We start from the raw sequence: 12,721 nt of genomic DNA on the forward strand, positions 1-12,721 counted from the left end.
ATAAGTGAGTTATACTAATAACAATAAGGGGTTACACTAGTAGTATAGGGGCCTAACATGCCCCTCTCCTTCAAAAAGCGTTGTCCTCAACGCTTGAGTAGTTCTTGATGCTTCTATATAAAATTCTTGTCCTCCCATGTGTAATATTCAGCAGGTAAGTTCTTCCACTTGATGAGATACTCTGAAATTGATCGATTTCGTAGCTGTCGGGTTCTTGTTTCTGTGACTGCTCCAGGTTCCAATATGATTTTTCCTTCCTTTTCAATTTCTGGCAATATTGCTTGAATTGGGATCTTTTGCAACTTTTGAATAAGTGGCCATACTTCTTCGTTCTTCTTCCATTCATCCGTTGCTTCGTTTATCCAATTTGGTTGGATAATATAAATAGCACAAAACAATGCTTCCACATCCTCATCCTTGAAGCGTCTTCCCATTCGGTAAGGTCGCCATTTTTTAAGTGCATGTAGTATTGCCAACATTTCCTTCTCATAAATAGCTTGCTTGAGATGTAGCAGTAAAAATACCAAATCACTCACATCAAAACATTTTTCACTATGATGTTGATGTACCTGTTGTTTCATTTGATTTTGCACCGAAGTGGCGTTATCCTTTAAAAGTTGGAGAACTTGTTGTTGATGCTCGATATGATCTTTCTCTACTTGAACCTTTTTCTTCTTGATATGTCCTTCTATCTTTTGAGGAGTGGTAATTTCTTCCAGTCCTTTACAAGATATGGTCGGATTCATTTCTTGATGCTCAATGTGATCTTTCACTTCTTGAACATTTTTCTTCTTGATGTGTCCTTCTATCTTGATAGTTTGAGGAGTGGTAATTTCATCCATTGAGTTACAAGATATGGTTAGATTCATTTCTTCTTTCTCAATGTGATCTTTCACTTCTTGCACCATTTTCTTCTTGATATGTCCTTCTATCTTGAGAGTTTGAGGAGTGGTAATTCTTGCCAATGCTTTACAAGATATGGTCTGATTCATTTCTTCTTTCTTTGGGGTGGTGTCCTGACGTATATCCTCTTCTTTTGATGTTTCTTGATCCTTTTCTTCCTCCTCTTCATATTCTATGTAAAATAATTTCTTCTCAGCACACCTATGACCTTTAGTGCATTTGCTATCACAATTGTAACAAAGCCCTTTTTCTCTTTTTTCTTCCAATTGTTGTGGTGTAACCCTTGTAGGTTGTGGAAGGCTGGGAGAAACAACACTTCCATCTTTATAGTTGTGAGGGGTATGCTTCCTGGTTTCCATAATTTTGCTTTCCATTATGTCACAAAGCCCTTTTACTCTTTTCAATTGTTGTGGTGTTGCTCTAAAGAAGGTGTTGCTCTTTATATCCTCATAATGTGCTATCATTTCCTCCGTGAAAATTGACCACGTAACAAGTTTTTTACGAGAACAAAGCCCTTTGTACCATAAAAATTGATCTGGTTCTAAATATGAAGATGCAATACATACCTTTTGTAACAGTTGTACACCATGTATATCAAAATATTGCTCCATCTGAAGTATCCAATTTACCGGATCCTTGCCATCAAACTTCCTCATCTTGCTTTTTCTTGATTTTAGGAGCTCTACCTTGAAACGACTGTAACTCTGTACTTTCGGATCTTTAAGTTCTAAACTTGTGACTTGTAGTAGACCTCTGTGTCCTCTTTCCAATGCCACAAGTCTGATCCAAATTGGATTCTCCAAGAAAACGTTATGCACAATCTCCCGCAGTGACCTGATTATAGACTAGTTCAGTAGAGAGAACTTGTATGACGTTCCACGTGTCACTGTTTCAACCTTTGACTCTGAAAAATATATAAAAATAAACTACAGTCCGTTCTCTTTCTGTACCTTCTTACGAAATTTCAATCCGATGCTCAGAAAGAAAGTTATGACGATTTTCCCCAGGTCACCTGTTTTGAATGTAATTCAGGAGTCTGCAAAAAGACCAACTTCCTCAGATCATATCTCCGAACATGTCGCTGGAAAAGTTCTTAAATTCGGACCCAAGGTTCAGAGCGATTTCTTATCAAATGGGTTTTTTTTGCGACTTCTGAAACGTCACAGAAAAAAAGTTATAACAAAAATGCCACGATGACCTGTTTGGAGCAGCGAAACCCTAGAATCCAAAGCTCTGATACCAAATGTTATGAAACCAGCTCACAAAAAGATAGAAAAGAGAGATCCACGACTTAGAATTCAGCCTCTTCGAGGGGGAAACCTCCTTTACATTACATAAATGAACAATTCTTGGATGATACAAATGAAAATACCTCCTTTCTATATATAGGAGTCTAAGTGGTCCCAATACAATCAAAGCCTACATAACAATAATATTGTAGGGCACAACAGTAACAATGGTGGGCTTCTATGTGGCATAATAGTAACAATATGGGCACTACATGGGTACATCAATATAATAAGTGGGTTATACTAATAACAATAAGGGGTTACACTAGTAGTATAGGGGCCTAACAGAAAATGATGGAAAGGTTGGGGTGACAGAGTGTAGGACAGGCATGGTTAAAGGTTTAAGAACCGGCGAAGGCAAAGAAGAAAATAATCAGAGGTTTAGAAAAGTTGTGAGGGCAGAGAGTATTAGTCAAAGAAAACTAGATATTGGACTCAGGAAAGGGAAGGAAATAATGGCGGAGAGAAGAACGAGGATAGGAGTAAATATAGAAGAGGAAAGTAGCCAGTCGAGCTAGGACAAGAACAAGTAGGGAGTACAGAATGATAAAGGGCAAGACAAGGAGAGAGCTGAGGAGCGAGGAAGTCCCCAGGAAGCCAAAAAGAATATGAAAATCAAAGGAATAGTGGTGAGGGTGAACAATCAGGAGAAGGACCAATCGGAAGAAGAAGAAGATCGAAGAGAGGGAGAAATGGAAGCTGGTAGGGAAGATCTTAAGGGGAAGGCGACGGTGGAGGTCGGTCAAGGCAGCCAGAGTAGCAACAGAGGAAAACCATCCCGAAGAGGCAAAGGTAGAAGTCGAAGGGGCCGAGGGAGAGGTTGGCACTCTGATACTTGTGAAGCTGAGGTGCAACCTTCCAACCGTCAGAAAGAGGACGGAGAACAACAGAACAGATGGCTCAGGACGCGGAAAATGCGTACAATGAAGGGACGAATGCGGACATAAGAAGAACTATCCAGGAGTTGGAGAACGATGTGTTGCAGGAAGCCTCTGACCCAAAAATGGAAGATTGGAGTAGTTTACTACCAGACCCAGGAAATACAAGGGGTCATTTATCCCTTTACAAACAAGCCCTGCATGTCTATTGGGTAGTGAAACGGCTAATAGCAAAAGCCATGGAACAGGTAGCAGAGGAGATGATTGAAATGGCTCAATGAATCCCAAATTTAAGAAGGGAGCTGAAAAATATACATATCACTATCCAGACGCAAGACACCAGGTTAGAGGAAATTCAAACCTTGCTAAAAAAGATAACTAATTGGCAGCGCGAGGAGGACATCAAGCAAGAATTCATGGTAGATTGAATCCTTCTGTTTTGCTTTCATTTGAACCTTCTGTCAGATGTTAGGAGAACCAGTTTTGTTGAAAATGTTTTTGGAACTGTTATAGCAGGCAGGACTATAAAGCTGTATGTAGATAGAGCAATTTACATGTTATAGACTCGGTGGTTTAAGTGTATATGCTATGGGTAGCCATTTTCAGACTGTTGGTGATCAACAAGCCCGGTTTCCCTTCGGGGAGGGTTGAGATCACCTTTCGAATGTACATATTTTATTTTAGTTGCTTATAATAGAAAAGATCCTACAGTAGCTTACAAAAAAAAAAAAAATGAAAAAATTAATTTTTTAGCTGGTTGCATCTCATGGTTTTTAAAAAATAATGTTTAACTACTTAATTTTATTTAAAATAGTACACAATAAATTGGTAAATAAATTTTTAAACTATTTTAACATTAAAATACATAATTTATTTAAATGATTATTATAACAAGGTTAAATGTGAAATATTATAAATTAATATAGATTCATTTTAAATTTAGATCTATATACTATGGGTATCAAATTTCCAAGATGCAAACATTTTTTAACATGCAAAACTTGAAGAAAAATTCGAATATCAATGGATTTAGAGTTGAGAAAGGGTTACACTAGTTCCATAATCCCATTAAAATTTTAAATAATCATCCTTATGTGTGTTTTGAGTGTGGTTAATGGTTAAGAATATGTGTTTCCTCCTAAGACATGATAAGTTAAAATCTAGAGTGGGATAGAGTATGTACCCCTCTACAAGCTTTAGTTGTGTGGCAGGGGTTCCCTTGTCCAACAAACAAAGGGTTGCCATACACCAATTTGGTTTTCATAAAGTTATTATTATTAAAATTAGATAAATTTGATCCATTGGAAATTAATAATTATCATGTCTAATAGCAATTTGGTGTCTCACTCAATTATGAAGTTAAAATTAAATTATTATTATTATTAGTCCCTACTAAGGAAGGACTCTAGAAATAAATTTTATTGTTGACCACTATTAGTTTATCATTGAGCACTTCAAGTTCTAATGTTTAATTTTGAAAAAAAAAATGTTTAGTTTTCAATATTATTGAAAAGATTATTTGTTAAACATTTGATTGGACCATGAATTTGAAGGTCTTATTGAAAATTTTGTGTCATGTGGATACATGCCTTATATGTTTTTCCATTATTTCTCTATGTAGTTGTAATATTTATGCAATGATTGTTAAATAATCTTACAATGATTTTCCATTGTTAAACTTCATAGGAACACCACCTAAAATTAAAATCCATGAAAATGGTTCATACTGATGTAAATAACCTATTTACCATCAGTTACTTCCCACCATAGTTTAAGAAATCATTTGCATAAAAATTTAATAGGAACAATATGAAAATAAATGTATGTACCGAGATATTTTCTTCAACACGCACATGTAAGAGTAAAGGTGTAAATGTGCAGTGGTTAATATAATTAAAAATATGTTTTTAGAATTCACTCTCTAGTAAATTTAAAGAAAATAATTATTTTATAATGTTTAAACTGTTTAGAAAGTGAATTATGAAATTTATAAAAAAAAAGTTCGTTAATATAACTATTTGTCTTGTTTTGTTACGTTCATTGATATACCTCCACAACACATGAAAATTTCCAAGTGAAGCCATAAGTCTTTACAAATGAAGAATTAGCGATCATTCAAGATTATGTATTTCCTTTTAATGCTAACATATTAGAGTAATAAATATTTTTAGTTGTTTCTAAGTCTTGTTTCTTGTTTAAGTTGCATCGGCTTACCTTTGTTTTTAAACATTGTAGTTAGGGAATGGAAAAAAAGTGGAATGGTCAAGCAGTAAAAAGGAATGAAATAAGAATAAGGACGAATAAGAGTGTTTGGATTAGAGTACTTTAGCTACACATACATATTACATCTACACACAAAACACAATGGCTCATAGACATTTTAATCCATCTCTACTTTGCTTGCAAAATGCATTATCGATATTCAGTTAGTCTATATTCACAAATAAGATTATGGAGTGGGACAAACATTATATGCTCTATGGATATATAGAATAAAGTTTTGTGGGATTGAGAATAAAAATATGTTTATATTTGCATTGAGTATTTTCATTTTATTTTTTTGTGAATAATATCATGTCTCATTACATGTACTTTGTTCTCAATTTTTTTTATTTGTAAAGTATATATTTTTATGTATATAAATTTTATTTTAGATGTAGTATTATTTAGTTGAGTAGATAATTTTAATTTGTATATATTTATATTTTTATGATTAAATTTGATAATATATATAATAAATTAATGTTTGTATTTTTAAATTTAGAGTAATTATTTTGTATTTTAATACATAATTGTTTTACTAAACACAATTTGTTAATGTTTTCAACCTTCTTCTATGATTCTTTAACTAACTCTATAACCCATACAACAACTATATAAAATTGTTGTTGTTACTATTTTTTTTTCATTTACTATTTATAGAATACATAACCTTTCTCCAAAATTCTTTAACTAACTCTATTGCTAAAACAACAACCATATAAAATTGTTATTGTTACTATTTTTTTTCTTTCATTTATTATGTAGAGAATAGAGGGTATTCATGGTCATGGTTATTTATTTCTCTACACAAGAGTTTTAATAATAACAATGATATTACCTAAGAAGAAAATGCCATGTTATATGAAATGATTACATAACATCATCCACATAAATTAACAATAACAAATCATAACTTCTTATATGCATACTTCCTTTATTCTTTATGATTCAATTTTCTAACTAATTTATATATAAGTCTATAAGTCAAATAGAGGAGACATTCTTATTTCATTTCTATTCTACTTTTGATTTTGACTAGTCTTTCTAATTTTATCATTTATTGGAATCCTCAATTTAATAATAAACTTTTCATATAATTAGAAAGTATATTTTCTCGATACTACCTGGATTGATACTTTCTCCATTAATTTTCAAATTTATTAGACAATGTATCATAATTTTTATAAAAACCAAAGAAGCATTAATAAATATTGTTTCTTCGCATCTTTTTAAAAGCATTGACAAGTTATGAGATGGTGAATGGTGGAATTCTTACGCCAAAATAAACCCAAGAAAAATCCCTCATAATTTTCACATTATTAGTCCCTTCCAAAGCAAGAGTCTAGCATCATGTTAAGTGCCAAACCAAACTGATCAACACTATGTAATTATGCATTATAATAAACAATTTGTAATTCAAATCTATATAGTTGTATATGCACATAATGTAAATATGATTTGAACATGTCCTACCAAATTTATTACTTTGTAACTCAATTACAATATTTTTGTTTTTTCTTTGTTTGGGGAAATATAAATTGTCAAACTTTAGCATATAAATATGAATACAATTGTGCTTTTTAAAACAATTTCATAGAATAAACATTTTCTTTTAGCTTAAATATATTAATAATATATATTAATCTTCTCCATATTATAGTGATATCAGTTTAAATATTTCATAGTATGTTTTATATGTATCATTCTAGCGAATTTTGTAGCAACATAATCCTTAATTTCAATGGCAGGGACTATGTTACCCTAAAGTAGTTGTTATTATATGTCTTAGTTGAATTTGATCTATTGAAAATTAATAAACATCATCTGTAATATAGATATTAATATTAATAAATCCACTTCAAAGGCTATTTTTAAAGTTTAACTCAATAGGTTGCAGTGAAAATCATACCCTACCTCTTTTGATTTGTAATATCAAGAGTGCTTTTTTCTCCAACTTCATATGTACATTAGAATTAATCTTGTATTTTATTATATGTTTTTTGTGCACACACATGTATGTTTGCATTAGAACATACAATATCATGAATATAATGGTTTTAGTGCGCAAATAGTAACAAAGTAATCACACCCAAGTAGAAGAAAGTACTAGACTTCATTTGTAATTGAGAGATTTTTTCTCAATATTATAATATTTTTTTGAATTTTTTTTACATTGTATTATTATTAAAGTCATTTTACTAGATAATTTTATTAGTATCATTTATTCTCAAGAAAAGAATCAAAATTTCTATTCCATTATGGAAATAAGATCACATTCTCTAGGTACGTAAAACATATAAATAAGCACAAATATAGGTGCATATTACACTTACAAAACTATAATGGAAAAATGCACTTTCAAGGTTAAAATTAGATTATTAAATACCTTCATTTTTTTCTCTTTATAAAATAATCATACATATTTCCCTTTTCTCCTTGTTTTTTAACTAGATCCCATAACTCTGAAGAAGGAGCAATAGTAAATAACTATGAATTAGAAGTCTTGAGATCATAATGCTTAGAATGAACCAATCCCTATCTGAATACGAAATATCAATAGTATCAATCTCATTCATTATCTTTTTGTTCCACCTAGAGGGGTTTTAGCTACTACAACATCCATCGAGAATGAAATTCATGTATCCATTTCTTTTAGTATAATATCCAATAAAGGAGTAGATTCCCTAGTTGAAATTTATTGATCTTGATTTACCTCATTTTGATCAAGGTCAATTTGTGAATTTAGTTTCTTTAGAATACGTGATCTCTTTAGTTTTGATTTGGTTCCCTTTTTCTGGAAGGATGAGTTCAAGCATGGGGATAAGGAGCTTGCACATGCCCTAGAAAATGACATATCATGCAAATCAAAGCTTTGTTCTCATGATCCAAGAGTTTTGTCTATTTAGAGTCCTTGCGAGGATAGTTTTATCTAGAATACCTTTACTAAGTTCTATCATAACATAGATATGTGAATATGAGCATAAAATTTCTATAACTATCTTTGAATTTGATTTTATGTAAGTCTCATGGCATTTTGAATATCCTAAAAAAATAATAAATACCAGAAAAGTAATGTAAAATTGGGAAGACAAACCCAAACTAGCATTCTACTATCTAACATAGTGTTGGAATCAAATTCAAGAAACTAAAGAGATAACAAGTTCTACACTTTGCCAAACCTAATACATCCTTGGATACTTATTGATAATTTAGCTTGATCACAAAGTTGAAATATAAAAAAACCCTTGGAACGTAGAGAGATCTCACATTTCTTATTTTAAGTTTAGTGAATCCACTAAAGAAATGTGAATATAGTAGGTAAATACGCATTAAATAATAGATAAAAAATAAATCATATAGTGAATATAGATGGATTTCATTTGACATTGTGATCTCCATCAATATAACCTCTTCACTATGCTATTTTATATAGGAATTATGAACTAGAGAATCTTTAATATAATTTGCATTGGTAAAGATGGTTTTTACTACAACCTTAAAAGTCATAGTTTTGGACGTTGAAGGAATTTATAAATCCCCAACTTCTCCATCGAATTTAATTTCCAAATTGGAGATGTGTCTTTCTTATATTGTAGACAAACAATAGATTTTTAACATCAAATTATCTATTCCTATATATTAAACATTTTTTATCAATATGAATCCCTTATGTACATTCTTATTTTTAGTTTATGTCAATCACATAGTATTCATAATGCACCGTGAGATGATTTTTTTGAAGAGGTACATAACCATAGTCTAAAATTCTATCATTCTGTTTTTTTTAAATACCAAATAGCTTGAGTGAAAACGTGAAGTTAGGTTGCACTTTTGAGAAATGGCCCCGAAAAATTCACAATCTCATTTTTTCAACTGGATTTGCTAAATTTATTTGGCCGAACTATTATACTAACTTTCGGCCAAATTGTTGGTCATTTAGACTAACATCGGTCATTAAATGGAATCTTTTCCAGAGTTGAAGAAATCAAAAAATAATAGTTCGACCGAATAAATGATTCAACTGAACTATTGTTTTTGACTGAATTATTTATTCAACTGAAAAAACTTTTATATATATGACGGGCCAAACCCTGCTGCAAAGTTTTCTTCTCTATTAATTTCTGATTGTGGTCTATTAAGTCGAGTGTTGTTATTGGTATGTGTTGTGATTGTGGTTGGTTGAGAAGAACGTTATTACTAATCTGTGTTGTGATTGTGGTTGGTTTGAGCTGAGTCGAAGTTGAGTGCTGTGAGGTTTGTATGTAATAAAAAAAAAATTACAGGAATTTTTTATAATGTTTTTTATTTTTTTGCAGTGTGGCACTAGAGTAATTTTGGTTGGTTTCACTCGTCATTGTAAGCTTTCTTAGCCTCCTCATCCAGCCTCCTCGTCTAAACGACATAAGTTGTCCAAGGCTCCTTTCTTCGGTAAAAATATAAAATCTAAGAATAGAAAGAATAGACGTTGTAGATTTTGTTGAAAGCTTGATTGAATTCAAGCAATCTCATCTCCCATAATGATAATGGCAATGATTTTAATTCTGTACCACTTATATCGAGCACCTTAAGAGAAGTTAGCTTGTGTAGAAATGCTTATGGAATTTTTTTCAATTCCAACTTTCCTAGGAATAAGGTCACCAATTTCTGACATCTCAATTCCTGTGTGGGGAGAGACTTAATACCATTGCCCATAACTGATATTCTTTTGTATTCAATCCCTGTCTGAGGGAATCATTGAACCATTTGGCCTACCCTAAACATAGTTTTAAATCCAAACAAGTTTTAAAGCAACCCCATCCACTGAGTGTATTAACCTAGCGGAGTGTATTAGCTAGTGGCAAGCAACTTATTGGTTCCCATACATACAATAATCCATCCAATAAGAAAATATCCATCGGTTGGTTCCAAAACATAGAAGAAGACACTAACTCTTGACATGGACTAGCAACATAGAGCACCAACATCGACTCTTTTCATAGAGTAATCGCCTAGCATTCTCCACTGTCATGCTCCTTATCCATCGTTATCCATACTTCCTTTATTCTTATTGCTTATTTGGCCTTCTCTTTTATGGTTACAAAGAGATAGATGATCTGTCATTACTTACTTGCTCACTTGCTTCCTCCTTAATAACCTTGCTTGTTTCCTACCCACATTATTGTTATTGCTCTCATTTCCATCATGATTTTTCACCTCATCTCTACCATTCAGACCTTGCTTGACTTTGATCTTGAACTTTATGTGATGATTGACCCAATGAGTTTCGATGGGCCTAGGCGTGTGCCTTACGCTGGTGATGGGAGTTCTTATTTTGGTAATAGGTGTTCTTCCTTTCCTCCCTGTACCACTATCTTACCCCTCCCCTAAGCATTACGTACCTTCCACTTCCCTTTATTTACCACCCAAAACAAGCTTGAATTTAGGGGAATTCTAATTACATTCTTACCTTAGAGACCTAATGTGGATACAACGAGAACACTGTACAGGATAGTAACTTACCTACCTTTCCATACTTACTAACTCTATACAGGCATATGATGGGTAGCTTCTAGGAACGGGATCCCCCAAAGGACAGTTTTGGAGCTAAAAGCCCATATTTTGGTAAAATTTTGTAAGAAACTTGTAAAGAATCTACATTTTGTTGTCACAGAGTGCGTAGGTGTTATAAATCATAAAGGGTTGTCCGCCCTTAGTTTTGTAAAGTAAAGTCGGTTGTAAGAGATCTACCCATGGTCTACGGACCATGGGATTGTATAAAAAGAGCTAAGCTCTAAGTAGTTTTGGAGAGACACAAGATAAGAGAGTGATAGCTCTGAAGTAAGAAGTCTAAGTTTTGGGTCGTAGCGTAGGTAGAGGATTTGCAACTAAGTGTGCAGAGGCCTAGAGTAGAAGTCCACAGTTGAGTGTGTGGACCCGTGCAGCTGTGTGCGCAGGGTGAATAGTCTGTAATCGCTTGGAAGATATCAATAAAGAGAAGTATTTCACATTTTCTGTGTCTTTGTTCTAATTAATGCATCTTATCATTCTATGTATGAATTTCCCTTATAATTCTAATGTGATGGGCAAATGTGTATAATTATGTTGGATAATTAAACACATATAAGAATATCTGCTTATGCGGTGCTAACTGTGAGTATCTAATAAGATAAGTAAGACACTTAGACTAGTTTAGGAATCTGCACGACATGCTGCCCTAGTAGTTTGAAAGGGTCTAGATCAAGGGTTAGGGCTGCGTGAAGGATAGTCGAACCCTTTCGCAAAGGTATTGAAGGACGGAATAGAGGGCTTGAGGGCTCGACTAGAAAGCCCTAGAGCGAATCGACTTGCGCAAAGGTAGGAATAAAGGGAATTAAACGACATCACAACCATCTCAAGGTGCGGAAACTTGGTTCTAGCATCCCCCCATACTACTTTCAATGAGACTTCGGTCCGCGCTCCATGGGTTGATGCCAAAAGGGCCAGTAGTGTAAGGATTTGCATGGCTAATTAACATTGAAATTACGTTAGTCCCGGTCAAGCCAACAAATGGTTTTGTTGTCGGGGCTGGAATATCCATAAGAGATGTGTGATGTCATATCACTAGAATCCAACCAAGAAAGAGATTGGAGACTGGTTGGATAGAAAGATCCACAAATTTGTGGCACAACAGAATAGAAACCTACGACTAACAAAGGAACAGTGGCTAGATAGTTACCTATATACGGAGATCCATGAGATCTTTTTCTGCTCCTTTCCAATTGAGTTATACGAGTGGATCGTGAAGCTAGCAGATAACCAAAGAAGGTGGAAACTTGATGGTCCTATTGTGTGGACCCTAGAGCTAGTGCGAAGGTTGGAAGCATCAAAGGATAAGATTGCCCATGCTATCGATCATTAGCTTGATCGTGTCATAGGAGTATTTGTCACTGAATTTGTGATCGACACCTCAATCAACTATAGCGAGGTAGAGTGACATTTTTTCAAAGGACCATGAGGTAAGTACGTGAAATCTTTGAATAGCTGGATTAAAATTTTATTGTGCGAAAAACAGGTTATGCAGCTACATTAATGTTTGGGGATACATGAAGCGGAAAAATTTATAGGAACAAAGGAAAAAAAGGGTCCTAAATATAGTCCATTGAATTCACCTCCACGAGGTGACGAAGAAGGAATATCGCAGGTTTCTCTGCAAAGTGCTATTCAGTTAATAAGACAAGTATTCCCACGAATACCACCTCCAGCCGCACCACCTCCAACTTCACTACCATCACCTACGACTTCACCTGTACCACCTCCACCTCCATCGCAGTTCAGTATGGAAAATTCAGTGAAGTTGCCTTTGTTCAAAGGCTTGGGGAATGGGGACCCAGACCAATTTTGGTTCATTTTGAAAGTTGTATGGGAAGCTCA

The sequence above is a fragment of the Pinus tabuliformis genome, chromosome 9 (genome assembly GCF_031772625.1).
Source record: "Pinus tabuliformis cultivar Carrire ecotype Pingquan chromosome 9, CPIR1, whole genome shotgun sequence".
Taxonomy (NCBI): domain Eukaryota; kingdom Viridiplantae; phylum Streptophyta; class Pinopsida; order Pinales; family Pinaceae; genus Pinus; species Pinus tabuliformis.